The sequence below is a fragment of the Diuraphis noxia genome, unplaced genomic scaffold, assembly GCF_037042655.1.
Source record: "Diuraphis noxia isolate RWA-SAM2 unplaced genomic scaffold, SU_Dnox_SAM2 contig0001, whole genome shotgun sequence".
Classification (NCBI taxonomy): domain Eukaryota; kingdom Metazoa; phylum Arthropoda; class Insecta; order Hemiptera; family Aphididae; genus Diuraphis; species Diuraphis noxia.
Window position 1 is genome coordinate 72,391,728 of NW_028301711.1, and position 15,977 is coordinate 72,407,704.

The following is a 15,977-nucleotide window of genomic DNA, read 5'->3' on the forward strand; positions in this document are numbered from 1 at the left end:
ATCTAATATAATATATTTGAGATCAAATATTTCAGGAAGTTATTACTAATAATCACTAATGATGACTGTGGTTGAATGTTTTAACAAAAAATATTAGTTTTTTTCTCTGAAGATATTAGTTATTTTCTTAAAATACTTGAAATCGATCATTTATCAGATTTTCACTATCATTTACCTACGTGATGAAAAATAATATATATTAATAGCATCATTTTTTACGCACAGTAAAATTATATCGACGAAAAAATAGAAAATTTCAAACAATGATGTTAAAAACAAAAAAATGCCAACGGCACGTAGTGTTCCCAAGCGGTCACCCATCCAAGTACTAACTACGCCCGACGTTGCTTAACTTCAGTGATCGGACGAGAACTGGTGTATTCAACGTGGTATGGTCGTTGGCGACAGTCTGAAGTTATGCGACCGCATATAACATGAAAATACCTATAAGTATTTACTAGTAAAGTTGTCTAATAGTGCAAACTAATTTGTCTTTTGATAATAAGTAGTTTAACAATTTAAACGTATATAGCAAATAAAAATTAATTCCACAGTTATTACATATATTTTACGTTATTACGTATTTTAATTTGTAGAAATAAAAATATTTGAATTGACAACGAATTATTTATTGACGAGAGTCTCATTTTAATTCATGGGAAATATTCATAATATGTCGACAAGTTAAACGTTGTATCACATGGACATGGTGACACACCACACACCTATAAGTATTAAAAAATCCATATAACATTCCTCAAAAATTTTACTCGTAGCAATCGACTCTTGAAAAATCATTGGCACAAACCGTTTAAAATTCACGGTGCTCGATTCCTGACAAATCACGAACAAATTAACATTATATTTTGTTGTTAATAACGTATAAGATTTTCAATTGAAAACTGCATAGAATGTTTGTCATAAAATCATAAGTAATAATATTATCATAGCAACTTGAAAATTTCCAAATACATATAAATTAAATTATATAAAAGCGGGAAAGTGGATGTCGCTCTGCTGTACAGTATAGGTTACAAGTGGGTTACTGTAATGAATGGAATTAAATTCGAATCCAATGATATTATATCACTGTATACGAAAAACGATTCTGAGCGAAGACGGTTTATCTGTCTAGGATATATTACAGATTATTAAAAATTTTCAAATCTTAGATTTAATATAACATTTTTTTTATGAATTCGTTAGCTTAAAATAATTTGTGAATTTTTGTGATTTTTACGTATTTTGTCAAAATGCAAATTTTGAATGCTTATAAAAAAATTTGTGACTATGAATTTATTTTATTTTTCAACTGCTTTTGTATATGTTAGGAGCCTTGTATTAAATTTTCAAGCTTTTCTACTCAACAAATAAATTTTTATCGATAAAAAAAACTAATAACGATCGAAAATTGCAAATACCTATGAATAATTCAACCACTTAAGTCGAAAATTTTTGAAAATTGCATGGTGGATAAATTATACTTATATAAATATTCGGTGAAAATTTCATAGTCATTTGTTTTAAAGTTACATCAAAAACCAAAATCGTTTTTGTCGAAAAATGAGTGTGCGTAAAATTTCCCTTAATTTTAGTTTGTTTTTCTTGATTATTTAGAAAAGCATTAAGAATTTTTTACTTTTGACCCCCTAAAGTACCAACTTTCTGATTGAACGAGGTACTGATGTCAAAAATCGAAGCACTTTTACTGCCCCAAAACGCGATGACAGACACAAAAAAAAAACAAAAAAATAAAAACACACATCATGGTAAAATCAATACATTCATCGCTCCACTCAGAATCTAATATTATTTTTATTTACACCTATTATATACATTTCAAATTCAATTTTTGACGAAATTGAATGTTTAAACGCAAACTGACGAGTTTAGTTATTATTTGCCAATTACTTTAAACTTTTATGATAAGGTATGACGCCATGGCGATTTAAGCACGTATAGATATAATATAATACACATTACCTACACATTACATAATATAATGACAATTTAAAAAAAAAAAACACACATCATGGTAAAATCAATACATTCATCGCTCCGCTCAGAATCTAAAATTCTTACGTCATGCTTAAACACGTACAAGGTACATCCACAATATTAATACTTTACTATAGATATTATAAAATTAAGTATTTTACTTCATATACCGACATTCAACTCATAGACTATAGTTTTAGATTCCGAGCAGATCAACGAACGCATCGGATTTACATTGGTTTTACGCAGTGATATGTTTTTAATTTTTGTTTATGTCATCACTTACTATATTTCGATTTTAAGCTTTGAGAGTGATTTCTGGTATCAAATTGTATCTAGTTTAGAACTTATATGAATACAAAATAACAAATTATTTTTACTTTTTAAAATAACCAGGGAAAATGAAAATAAAATAAAATAAAATAGTTAAATTAAGGAAAAATTTTAATTTTTATACATTAACAGGCGTTTGACGAAATCGATTGTTGATTAGCGTAGGTAACACAAAATCAAATAAACTTAGATTTTTTGAAATGTTCACCAAATGTTTGTATAAGATTTTTCATACAATTTTCGAATTATTTTGAATCTTTTTGAACTATTTATAGACTTTAGATTATAGTGGTTTTCAAAAGTTTATTTTTACAAATCCTATTATGTGTTATTAGAGAAAAATAACAAATTTTAATGACGATAAGTTTGATTAGTTTGATGAACGTTAATACCACATTTATATGACATAAAACACTTGAAAAAATATTGTTCAAATAATATACAGTTATATAAATAAGATTAATGAACAGGCATTCCCAAAAAAACATTGAAACGTTTCAATGGAACTTCCCTAGAACGGCTAGAAGTTCCAAATCATCACAGAAACTCATCTTTATGATTGCAGTTGTATATTCAGAGTCCCGAATAAGATTTTTGAAACTCTATAATAAGACACCGTGCAGACAACGGAAAACGGCGCTACCTAGTGGACAATTTACAAACAAGTTGGTAGCAATAGTTTCAATAGTTTTATACTAGGTATACCTACTCTTCAATACAAGCAAATTTGTTCCCTCGGATAATTTTCGTAGTTTTGTGGTTTTGTAAAACTTGTAAGGTACCTTTTTTTATTAACGAATTGGCCCTTTAGCTTATACTATTTGTTTATTTGTATTGTTTTATTTGAACTTAATTATAATAATGAGCAAAATTAAAAAGAAAAGTGATCAAAAAATGTGTTGTGTTGTGAACTGTAGTAATACATATCGAACTGGTCATAAATTATTTAACTTTTCAAATCGACTACATGAAAAAGAACTTAAAGAAAAGTGGGTAAAATGTATTAAAAGAATGAAGTTAGTATTGTTTTTGTCTTCCATATTGTGCTAATATTCTAATACTTTTAATTTCTCTATCAATAATTTGGGTGTATCTGTATTCTGTAGCATTGATGGAACACCGTGGATAGTGGATACCTACAGCCAATACAGTTATTTGTAGTGACCATTTGGTTGGTAATTAAATGTATAACAATTACAATTTTAATTAAAAAAATAATTAACAAGGTATGATAATAATATTGTTGTTATTTTAGCTAATTTCATGTTCTATTTATAACATATTATGCTTATCATTGTTCAATATTAGACATTCTATTATGGCTATGATTATAATTTATATTGTATTATTACTGATGGGTACCCATACTCAAAATATTAAAGTAGTTTGAAGTTTTATTTTTTTTTGAATATTTTACAATTAACGCAATAGGTAATACTGCAAAAGTGCCAACGAAAATAATTCTTTGTCTATTAAATTTAGGTAGTAGGTACTAGGTAGGTACTACAAATTAAATATTATAATCATAATATAGTATATACATGTGTGTGGAGTGTGAGTTATATATTTATAAGCTAAAAATTTGATTGCTCATTTTTCGATTTTACCCACTTTTATTAAAAATTACTAAAACCATGGGGGGGGAGGTTGTTGACGATTTTAAGAATGGGCCTAATGGCTAATATTGCGCGTATAATCGTCGCTACCAAGTAGTACGCGAGTTGTCTCCCCAGAGCGCTAGTTGTCTTTCTGCACGGTGTCTAGTAAAGTTTTATGAACAATTATTCTTGCGACATTTGTAGGTACCTATAGTATCGAATGGATTTAGGAAAATATTTGTCCCCGCGAAAAACCATCGTAAGCGGACGTTTGACCCTCGTCGTAATCTTACATAGACGGACAATTGGCCCCGGATTTAAAGTTGAATAAAAAATATTTTTTTTTTTTTAGCATAAAACGTTCTTTAAAACGGTAGTTTCAATAATGTAATACTTCTAGAATAAAAGATATCGTTAAATTAAAAAAAAAAATTTTAAAATGATATAGCCTAAGTATGATCGTTTTCTGCAAGATTCGCGAGAATAATAATTACAATATACGAAAGTCTTAAAAGTGTAATACATATATATTAAGACTTTTTTTTTCCGTTTAAACCGACAGCAGAGGAGGATCTGTATGAACACTACTACTCCTCTGCTGCCATCGTTTATTGATGTTTAATAAAAACGCTAATACATACACACACTTAACATATAACTAATTATGGTTGCTTCACCTTAAAAATAAAAATATTAATACAATAGATACAATACCGTCGGTAATTGCGGCCCGCTGTCAAGTGCATCCTTGTGTGCTCAGTCAGTCGGAGCGGCTGCCACTGAATTCGCTCTTCGTTCGGACGTTCGGTCTCAGCTATATCCTTTCATCATGATCCTTGCAGCTTAAAATGTTGTCAACCATGTCATAAAAGGACTAAGTGGCGCGTTGAGAGGCAGCCTGTAGCCGGCCTTTCTCGCTGGGCGGGACATCAGAGGGGCCGCAAAATATATTAAGACTTAGACTATATAAATAATTCAAAAGTTCATTTTTTGAAAAATTAATATGAAAACTATTACACATAGATACAATCTTGTTCTTTATCTCTTATAGGTTTTATAAAACTATTTAAAAAAAAAAAACCGCTTTCATTGTTCTTTGTCAGAGATATCATTGTTTTAGAATTAAAAAAAAGGGAAATATTTCATAAGTTCACCAAAAATAGTTAGTATAATTTTCGATCATACCTAGTACCATTGTATTATATTTATGACGAATAAAAATTATTCAAAATTCGTATATCTTATCCTGTTTAAAAATGAAATTAAACTGCAAACCTACAAATAATACACTGTAATTGTTTGTAATGCATACAACATATACGATCGGTTATACATAACTTAAATAAATGAATTGTGCTGCTGCTGTTGCAAAAAAGTGTTTCAACTCTCAAGAAAAATAATTGTCCAAGGACCAATTGTCCGTGTATAAAATGAAGACGGGGACCGAAAAAAATGTCGAATAAAACAATAATTGTTGATAGAAAAGCCTATATGTTTACCGTGGTAAAAAAATTAAAAATACAATAATTACATTTAAGTATATAAAATTATTGCAATACACATAACTAAAATATTAAAAAAATAAATACCCACAAATTAATTTAATGTATTAAACATGGCAATTTAAATAAAAATTATGAGTGCTTATAAATTTTTTTTCTCGAACAATACAAAGTTAATTATACCTACAATTTAAATGACATACCCAAGTAAAATTATATACCTATATATATTATTTCTGTATACCTATTGCAGTACAATGCACTATAGGTAGTCATAACACTAGACGACAATTTGAAAGATATCATTTTAATATCTAACACGTTAATTAAAAAAAACTACTAATTAGTACATTTATATTAACAATATAAATATACCTACACGGAAAAAATCGTAAATTGCACACTTTTATCTTTTAGTTTTCTCGTTTTATCTTTTATTTCATACCTAGATAAAATCAAATGTAAATATAACCACACCGGTGGTGCCATCTGTACAGTTAAGTAATAATGCTAAAATATTACACTATTATAGTTGCAACTTTTGCTGCGAGAGTATAATTAAACTCGCGGTACTTGTACTAAAACGTGTCACAGCTATTAAATCTTATAGTTATATGCATTATTTGCAATTCTACCGTAAAACACATCGAATGATCGAATTTCGAAATTGGTTGTCCTTTTGGCATGACTGAGGTATAGGTATGGTGACCAGATATTAAAAAAGAAAAAACAGTATACAATATATAAAACAGGCTAATATATAATGTGTATATAAACAATATATTATCATCAATTTAAACTCATTTATTTATTTTTATACATAAATATGCATCACAGATTTTTAATCTTACTAATAGTGAAAAATAAAATATGTGTTTTTATAGAACTAAACTCATGTGATTTTCATGAAAACAAAACTTATAATAACAAATACTTAATAAAAAAACAACTTTAGAACTTAGATTATTATTATAATATTAATATTGTTATTAGATAGTATCTAAAGCCGTGATTACAATATTAACACTCGCAGTACCTATTAAAACTTTTTTTTTGATAACGGAATTTTTTTAAATCCCTTATACCTATTTGAATTTAGGTAATCTTTTTCCATTCGCAATTATTAGATTATTAAAAATAAGTACATTTAAGTGTACTTGGACCATTTGTTGAGGACAGTAGGACATGTTACCAAAAAACACTTTTGGCGGAAACCGGCCATGCCCATGCGCACAACTATTATAGGGCACAGCAGCGGCCGACCTGGCTGGAAACCTTTAGATATAGACTGTTTGAAAAACGTGGTTGAGAAAGGGCGTGCATTGGGTACATCTGTGCCAATCAAATGTCAATACGGCTGTGACCGTTGGAAACCTGACATTTTTTAAATATCTCTACGAACAACATGGTCCGAAGAAATATGATCACCTTAGGTGGTTGGAATGTTCCTGAAGAACACAACAGTATTATATGTAGGGCAGAGGACTTGTAGCTCTAAAAAAGCTCTTATGAAGTATGCAAGCACTTATATGCACTTAATACCCCCACATAATATGCGCTTAAAAACTTCTTTAGTGATTTAAAATTATTTATAAAATAAACAGTATGTATAAAACAAGTCAAAACAATTATATAATTTAAATACCTTTTGTACCATAGCCAAATAAACAAGATAGGTACATTTTTCTTAATTTTATATTTAATCTTTTGATAAAAAAAAAAAATCATAGTAATCATAGTTTAGTAAAAATAATTTTCCTCTGCAAGCGCTTCTAGAAAATACGTGTGCTCGTGAATAGCTAAAAACCATATTATACGACAAAAATTAAAAATAAATAATTTTTACCCGAACATTTTGACTGTATTGTTTGATATAAAAATGTCGGTGTTGATTTCAGTTAAATATGTCTCAAAAAGTATAAAATTGAGTATCAAAGAGCAAAATACGCATTAAAAACAAAAATGACTGCTCAAAATATGCATTAATATGCAAAATAAAATTTCAAAACTAGCTGTGTGAAATCATAAAACATATTTATTTCGCCCTCTGCTATTTATGTGACTGTGCAAAACAAATAAGCAAATGCTAAAAGTCTTCTGCCCTAATTATATGCAATCAATAGGTAGTTTGATGATGTTGACATGGATCTTATTTATCCAGGGAAAGTAAACAACATCGATGAACATTTGAAGTCTAAATACTGAAAAATGCCATCATAACCCAGAAAATTAAAGAACATTACAGACATTATGATATGATGAATTTATTTTATAATATTTTTATATTAATTTATAAATATTTATTCTTAAATTATATAGTTTAAACAGCTTAAATATAGTGTAATGAATGAATGAATAAATAAATAATTTCAGAACGGTTCGACCGATTTGGCTGATTTTTGTTGTATTTGTAGGATAAGGTTTGTATGAAAGAAAATTTTAGGAAATTCGACCGGAAAAATAGGAAAATTTCTGGATGACAAAAATACAAAAGTGTTGCCATAATGTCCAACATTAATTTTTTGGCTCAGACAACGCTTGCAACCGGGACAGCTAGTAAATAACATTAACACATAATTTCAAATTTCAATTTTTTATATTTTCAATGTATGATTACAGAACTAATAAAAATAGTTTGAATAGTATTATATATTAATTTATCTAAATATTGTCTTAAAACAATTTAATATCAATAAAAATTTATTTTTAGATTCTGAACGAAGTGATGAATGTATTGATTTTACAATGATGTGTATTTTTTTTTTTTGTGTCTGTGTACAGCATAACTAGTCGAAATAATGCTTCGATTTCAAACTTTGGGGGTGGTTTCCGATGTAAAAGTGAATATCATTGGTGCATTATAGAGGTCAAAAGTAAACATTTTCCAACAGTTTTCAAAAAAATCGAGAAAAGCAAAAAAAAAAAAATGACAGCAAAACGGGAATTTTTACGCAAAACCAGTTTTCGACCAAATCGATATTTTTATATGGTTGTAATTCAAAAACTAATCACTGTAAATACTTGAAATTTTCACCAAATGTTAATGTTAGTGATATATATATATACAGTTTAATTTTCAAAAATTTTCGACTTTTTTTGAGTTATTAAGTAAAGTAATTTTGAAGTTGAAAAATCATAAAATTTTTTGCGTTTATAACTAAGAATTAAAAATACAACACTAAGTTTTCCATAAGTTTTCCTTCAAGTAGCAATAGAGAAAACTCGAAGCATCATTATAGGAACAATTTTAAGTGCGTTTGAATTTTAAATTTTTACGAAATAGCGTAACGATAACGATTTATCCTCAAACGATTTTAAATATTTGTTATTATTCAAAAAGTATAAGTGGAAGATACTTGAAAATTTTATCAGTTATTTAGATTGGCATTTTCTTTACATGATTTAATTTTCAAAATATTTTGACTTTTTTGAGATATTTATAGACAACTGAAATTTTCAATTTTTTTGAAATTTTTTTTTTGAAGTGTCGATAAAATTTTTATGGCCATATCAAAATACTTGAATATTTAATGCAAAGTTCCTCATAAGTTATTCTTATAGTGATTAAAAAATTATAAAAATACATGGGCACGATTTTTTTTTTACATGTATTCAAATTTTAATTTTGACAACATACGTAAAAATCACAAAAATTCGTAAATTATTTTATCCTAGAAATTCATAAAAAATTTTCCTTTTAAATCTAAACTTTGAAAATTTAATACAAGATTCCTTACAAATTTGTCAATCTTTATCACAAAAAAATGTCCACCGGAAATTCAAATTAAATTTTTATTAGCATTTGAATTTCAAATATTGACAAAAATTTGTCAAAACCATGAATATTTGCAAATTATTTTGTAGTTCAAAATTCATAATATTGTTTGTATTTATATCTAAGGTTATAAAATTTAACACCAAGTTTTCCATAAGTTTTACTTCAAATAACTATAGAGAAAATTTGAAGCGTCATTATAGGAAAAATGTTTTGAGCGTTTGAGTTTTAAATTTTTATGAAATCGCGTAATGATAACGATTTATCCTCAACCCAGGTATTCGTATATCTATGATAATATAAGGTATTATGAATTATGATAACTACACTAATTGATTAACCATGCAAAATGCAAAATGCGTCTTAATTGAAATATAAAATATTTGTTTCAAAATAGAATATATGGCAATATTTAAATATAATATATCCTAGACTGACAAATCATCTCCGTTCAGAATCGTTTTTCGTATACAATGATACCTATCATTGCATTCAAATTTAATCCCGCATCCATTACAGTAACCTACTGTACAGCAGAGCGACATCCACGACTTACCCGCTTTTTAAACTTAAAGTAGAATTATATGAAGTAAAATAATATTAAAATACACAAATCCTTAGAAATATTATTCACATGTAAGCATTTTATAAAAGCATGTTGAGCGTGGGTGTGAGAGAAAACAAATATTGCGATGTCTGCTGACATCACCTTAATAATAAAATGTTATTGTTCCATACACTGTTTTATCATTATGCCAAACACCTACAACAGGTCAACAGATATCTTGAAAAGAGTAAAGAGACGCTCACATTCACGCAGTTTTATTCATTTTCCTGTTACTGCGAGTTATTTTCAGTGTTATTAAAATACTTTTAAAAACTACATATTTTAGTAGGTACCATACATTTCATAATTTTAAGTATCACAAAAAATTTATGTTATTTACAATTTAAATTGTAGTGAAAAATAATTATTGACTGTAGAAACCTATAGGTTTATAAAATATCAGACAAATATTTAAATTTAAGTCATTTGTACTTTGTATTGTTTCAAGTTAGTTTTTGGACTTACCATTTAATATGAACTAAAATAGTAACTAACAATATCCAAAATATGTATTAACTATTAATTTATTCAAATTAAAAATAATTATCAAGATTCAAGATCAACATATAATATTATTATTTTTGTTGAATATCGTTTATTTGCTACCTACAATTAAGTCCAAAATGAATACTCTAGTGTTCAATGAGGTAGTATTTTAAAAATTAAAATGCTCATGCTCATGCATATAAAGATATATCTAATATCTTTATCAACATTACAACATATTAACAGGATACGAACTGAGCAGGGTAATTGTAACTACCTTCTGCATAAATGGAAGATAAAAAACTCTCCCTTTTGCGACCGCGGAAAAAGTACAATCCATCAAACACATTGTGGAGGAAGGAATGTCCTCAAACTAGATACTGAGGGACTTCACAGGGCGATGACGAAGCAATAGATTGGCTGTCTAAGAGCAATGTTCGCCCTTAAAAAATATATTATGAGCTTTTATTACTATTATCTTTGTTATTGTTGAATTTATTAGTTTGTTGTAAATCTATCTACTCTAGTCCTTGTTACTTTGTTAATTTAATGTTTATTTAGTTTCGTTTTCACCAATAAACCTACGTCATATGCAAGAAAAAAAAACATATTAAATTTGTTCAAATATTTAATTTTTATCGCCAACGACCATACCACGTTGAATACACCAGTTCTCGTCCGATCACTGAAGTTAAGCAACGTCGGGCGTAGTTAGTACTTGGATGGGTGACCGCTTGGGAACACTGCGTGCCGTTGGCATTTTTTTGATTTTTTTTTTCGAATCTTTCAATGATCCATGTCTTATTTATATTTTATATTTTTTATACTACTTGTTTCATATCAGCTACAAAATAATATAATATTTGAACACTTTCAGAAAAACATCAATATTATATTTATGCTCAAGCGTATGTTTTTACCGGTAAACGAATACTTTACCATCATAATATATATTATGCAACTATGCGAGTGTGGCATAGGTGGACGTTGTAACCACAGAGTGATATTGCCAGTGTTTATAATTCAACTATCCTTACTGTTCAACCAGATAATTACACAGCGACAGCAAAATAATTTAATATTTTAAACTGCATTTGATATATTTTGGGAACGTATTATAGAACCGACCACTGACGAGTACTTAAAGAAAAAACAAATGTGTTATTTTAGTATTTAAATTTTTTTGATTATTCTGATACAACTTTATATTGTGATTTATTTAAATTTATGTTGGAGACTTTAAACAGGCACGTAGTACTGGCAACTATTATGGGACGGTTGCAAATACACTTAATAGCGTTGATTTTTTTTATTTAATCCTATAGTCTACAACTTATAAAGTTATAAGTAAAGGTAACGAAAATGTAACGAAAGATGTTGAATTCGAATTCAGTGTTAATATCATTGACCATTGTACACGAAAAACAATTCTAAGCGGAGACGGTCCGTTAGCCTGTATGTTAAGAATAATTAATATTAAGTTTTAAGTCAATGTGACTGATGAACTATTTATTAGAAAACTTGTTTTAAATTTCAAATCATCAAGACTATAAACACTTTTTTATATATTTAATTACAATTATTTTCTATATATTAGACCAATAATGTAGTGTAAAAATGTTTAAATAATATCTAATTTAATACTTTAATTTTAATTGTAATATATTTAATTAATGCAATTTGACTTTTTTCCGTGGCTTTTTTTCTGACTACCGATTATTTATTTACTACCTACAATTTCAAATATTTTAAATTTAAAGTCCAAAATGAAGTACCTATTTTATACTCTAGTGTTCAATGTAGTAGTACTTAAAAAATTAAAATTATGTAAATCAAATAACTCTTGATAAATATAATATAATAGGTACATGAAAAATTATTTGTATACCAATAATAGCAAATAGGTGTACGTACTTATTAGCTAGTTGTCTACTTCTAGTTAAACACATTACGATACAGTTATTTTAATATTCAAACATTAATAATAACATTAATAACACAATTCTAAATAACGTACTTTGGATACAACAAGCGAACTATCACTATACATATATTACAATGAATATATGAATATATCAATATATATAAAAATATAGTCAAATCACTTCGCGACCCCCCCTCCCCCCTCTAGGTTAGGTAAACATTTAAACAGTAAAAATATCCTATCATTAACCAAACGAAATATAACATTTTATATACCAATTTATAAATACCATATCTAGTAACTTAAGCTTATCAAGTTTGAACGTTATATGTATCGGGTCGTTAGGAATTTCCATTAGTGGAGTTTGGTAACAGAGGCATTGAAAATTTTTATTCCGTTCGCTACTTCTTATTTATGCGAAAAAGGATTCTCATCCATCATGGTGGCAATAAAAACTATGTACAGAAATCGTTTATTATCACTAGAAAATAACTTACTTTTATGTGATTCAGATGTTGAATCACAAATTAAACAACTTTTAAATGTAAAACAAATTCAAAGATCACACTATTCACACTAATTATTTATTTTTATGTTAATTAATTTTGATGTATATCCTTATCGGGATAATTTTATTATTATTATTTTAATTTTTTCAATAAAAAGTCTTAAATATTTAAATAAAAAGGTACATTTTGTAAATCGGCGTTTTATTATTTTTGACCCGTGCGACCTCGAGTGGTTGAGAAACGCTGCTCTACATACATTACAATGAATATAATTAAATCATTAGATTACTCTCGAAAATTGTTATTTATCACTTATGTAGTTTATAAAATTTCGTAAAAATTAAGTAAACAAGAATATCTATATCAATATCATAAAATATATTCAGTGGTGGACTGGACGACCGGGATACCTGGAAATTTCCCGGTGGGCCGCTGCTGGTATAAAATATATATTTATTAATATTATAATGGTGAAATAATAAATTAAAATATTATCTAATAAGTAATAAGTATGTAATATAAAATATTATTAAACATAAAAACCTAGATTTCTGATTAGGTATTTTAAAATGCGGGACTGGCTTGTGTTCGGCCAGACTAGGCTGACAGTAGGTTACAATAATAGTAGCAGGTCACTGTAATGAATGGTATTAAATTTGAATCCAATGATATAATATTATTGTGTACGAAAAACGAGATTTTGAGACGGTATGTCTATAATATTACTATAGGTAGGCAATAGGCATATTTTATAATATTATTGCGATTAAAGTAATTAATTTTAGTATTAGGCATTAGTGTTCTTCTACAGTAGGTTAAATTCATTTTTCCCCAAAAAATACATTTGAAAATGTCATTGTGTGTATAAAATACAACAATATGTCAATATATTCTTAAAAGTTTCTTATATCCACGAATAATATTTATCTTTAAATTACAACAAAATAACCAAAATCGATATTATTGGATTTAATATGTAATTTCGTCCAAATTTTTTTTTAATAATAATAAATTTATTTATTGCTAGTACATATAGTTGATAAATGTGAACAAAGTGTATGGTTAACATATTAATTTACTAGCTTTGCTCTATACACTGAGGTAATACCTCTTATCGTAGAGCAAGAATACTAATCTAGATGTAATTAAAAAATTTAATTTAGTTTAAAATAAAGAAATAAAAATTCACAATTTTAATTTTAAATATCTATAAGAAATAACTGTGTTTATATATTTTTTAGATTTGTTGGCCATAATAAGAACAATTTATGAGAATCTATATTTTAAATTTTTAATCCTTAGTTATAAAAACTGAACATTTCATAATTTTTTAATTACAATGATTAATAATTTTCAAGATTTTGATACATTTTGTCAAAGTTCAAACTTTAAATAATTATAAAAAAAAATTGTGCCTATGCATTTTTAATATTTTTCAACCGCTATAGTAACAATATATGAGGAGCCTTTCATTACCTTTACACGCACTTTGGGACAACAAATACAATTTTGTTGATATTTATAGAAAAAAAATTAAAAAACATGAAATTTTAAATTGCCGTAAACAGTTTAAAACAAGTCAAAATATTTTAAAAACGTTTTGGTGTATAAAAAATGTGAATATAAACATTCAGTCGAAATTGCATGTATGGTCATTTGTTTTAGAGTTACATAAAAAAATAAAAATAATTTTTCTATTGTTTTTTCACGGCACTTTTAAAAACTACTGGGAAAACTACCAACTAGATTCACTACTTTCCGATTAGAAAAGATAATGTTGAAAAAAATCTAAGCATTTTTATTGTCCTAAAAGGTGATGACACAAAAAATAAATTTTAAAAACACACATCATTGTAAAAACAATACATTCATCGCTCCGCTCAGAATCTAAAATAGTTATTAGGTATTGTATAGACCGTTATAGCATCCACATGACGTATAAAAATATATATTATATATTTAAAAGGCCGTTAGTATATTGAGGGCCTCTACGATTATTATGATTTTCCCGGGCTGTGTTTTTCACCCAGTCCGCCACTGTAAAAAATATATTTGTACAAATGGTAGGTCTAATTTTTCTTAAAATTATGATTATATAAAATGCGTTTGACGTTTGCGGTAGCGTATAGTAAAGCTAATAACAATAATGGCTCCGCGATCGCCGACCGACTCTCGGTGTTGTCGTCGTCGTTTCCTTGGAATGGCTATAATTGTTTCGCAAAAAAAAAGGTACACTATATATATATCACATTAGAAAGGAATGAATAACAGCATTTAAGGTTTATATATAATTTTCTTACGAGGACTCTTAATACTCGACGTTTTAAATTTGAAGTATTCATATTTAAATTAATTAAGAGGACGCTACACCCGCAAATGTGTTGTCTCCGTCTTACAAGTGCGTAACATTGCAAAAACTGTTTCGCGTGGGAAAGAACCGAGAAAGCTACAGTTATAACTAAGAAACGGAATTTTCACCACATAAAAAGGAGAATTTTGTCTGTGCAATATCGTTTTTATTTTTTCGATAACAGACCTACAGTTATTCATGCTTAAAAAACATAAAATTAATGTATTATAAAACAATAAGAATTTATTTTTGTATAAGTGATATCAAAAAAAGCGGGTAAGTCGTGTATGTCGCTCTGCTGTACAGTAGGTTACAAGTGGGTTACTGTAATGGATGGAATTAAATTTGAATCAATGATATTATATCATTGTATACGAAAAACGATTCTGAGCGAAGACGGTTTATCTGTCTAGGATATATTATAGATTATTAAACATTTTCAAATTTTAGTTTTAAAAAGAAAAATTTTTATGAATTTCTAGTTTGAAATAATTTGCGAATTTTCGTGATTTTTATATATGTTGTCAAAATTCAAACTTTGAATGCTTGTATAAAAAAAATTGTGACTACGCATTTCTTTTATTTTTCAATTTTTATTGTAAAAATATATTATGAGCTCTGTATTAAATTTTCAAATCTTAGATATAAAAGGAAAATTTTTTATGAATTTCTAGCATAAAATAATTTACGAATTTTTGTGATTTTTACGTATGTTGTCAAAATTAAAATTTGAATACATGTAAAAAAAATCGTGCCCATGTATTTTTATAATTTTTTAATCACTATAAGAATAACTTATGAGGAACTTTGCATTAAATTTTTACGTATTTAGTCAAAATTTGAACTTTAAATGCTTACAAAAAAAAATTGTGACTATATATTTCTTTTATTTTTC

The 15,977-nt window shown here is 27.3% G+C and overlaps 2 non-coding genes and 1 pseudogene across 2 annotated transcripts; 1 reads left to right on the forward strand and 2 right to left on the reverse strand.

Moving 5' to 3' along the window:
- LOC149061615 (uncharacterized) overlaps nucleotides 1-15,977 on the reverse strand; it is a 587,539-nt pseudogene that overhangs the window by 115,577 nt on the left and 455,985 nt on the right.
- On the reverse strand, nucleotides 285-403 carry LOC149061621 (5S ribosomal RNA). Its single transcript, XR_016190041.1, has one exon. It is a non-coding gene; the product is annotated as a 5S ribosomal RNA (ribosomal RNA).
- Nucleotides 10,940-11,058, forward strand: LOC149061622 (5S ribosomal RNA). The gene has a single exon (XR_016190047.1). It is a non-coding gene; the product is annotated as a 5S ribosomal RNA (ribosomal RNA).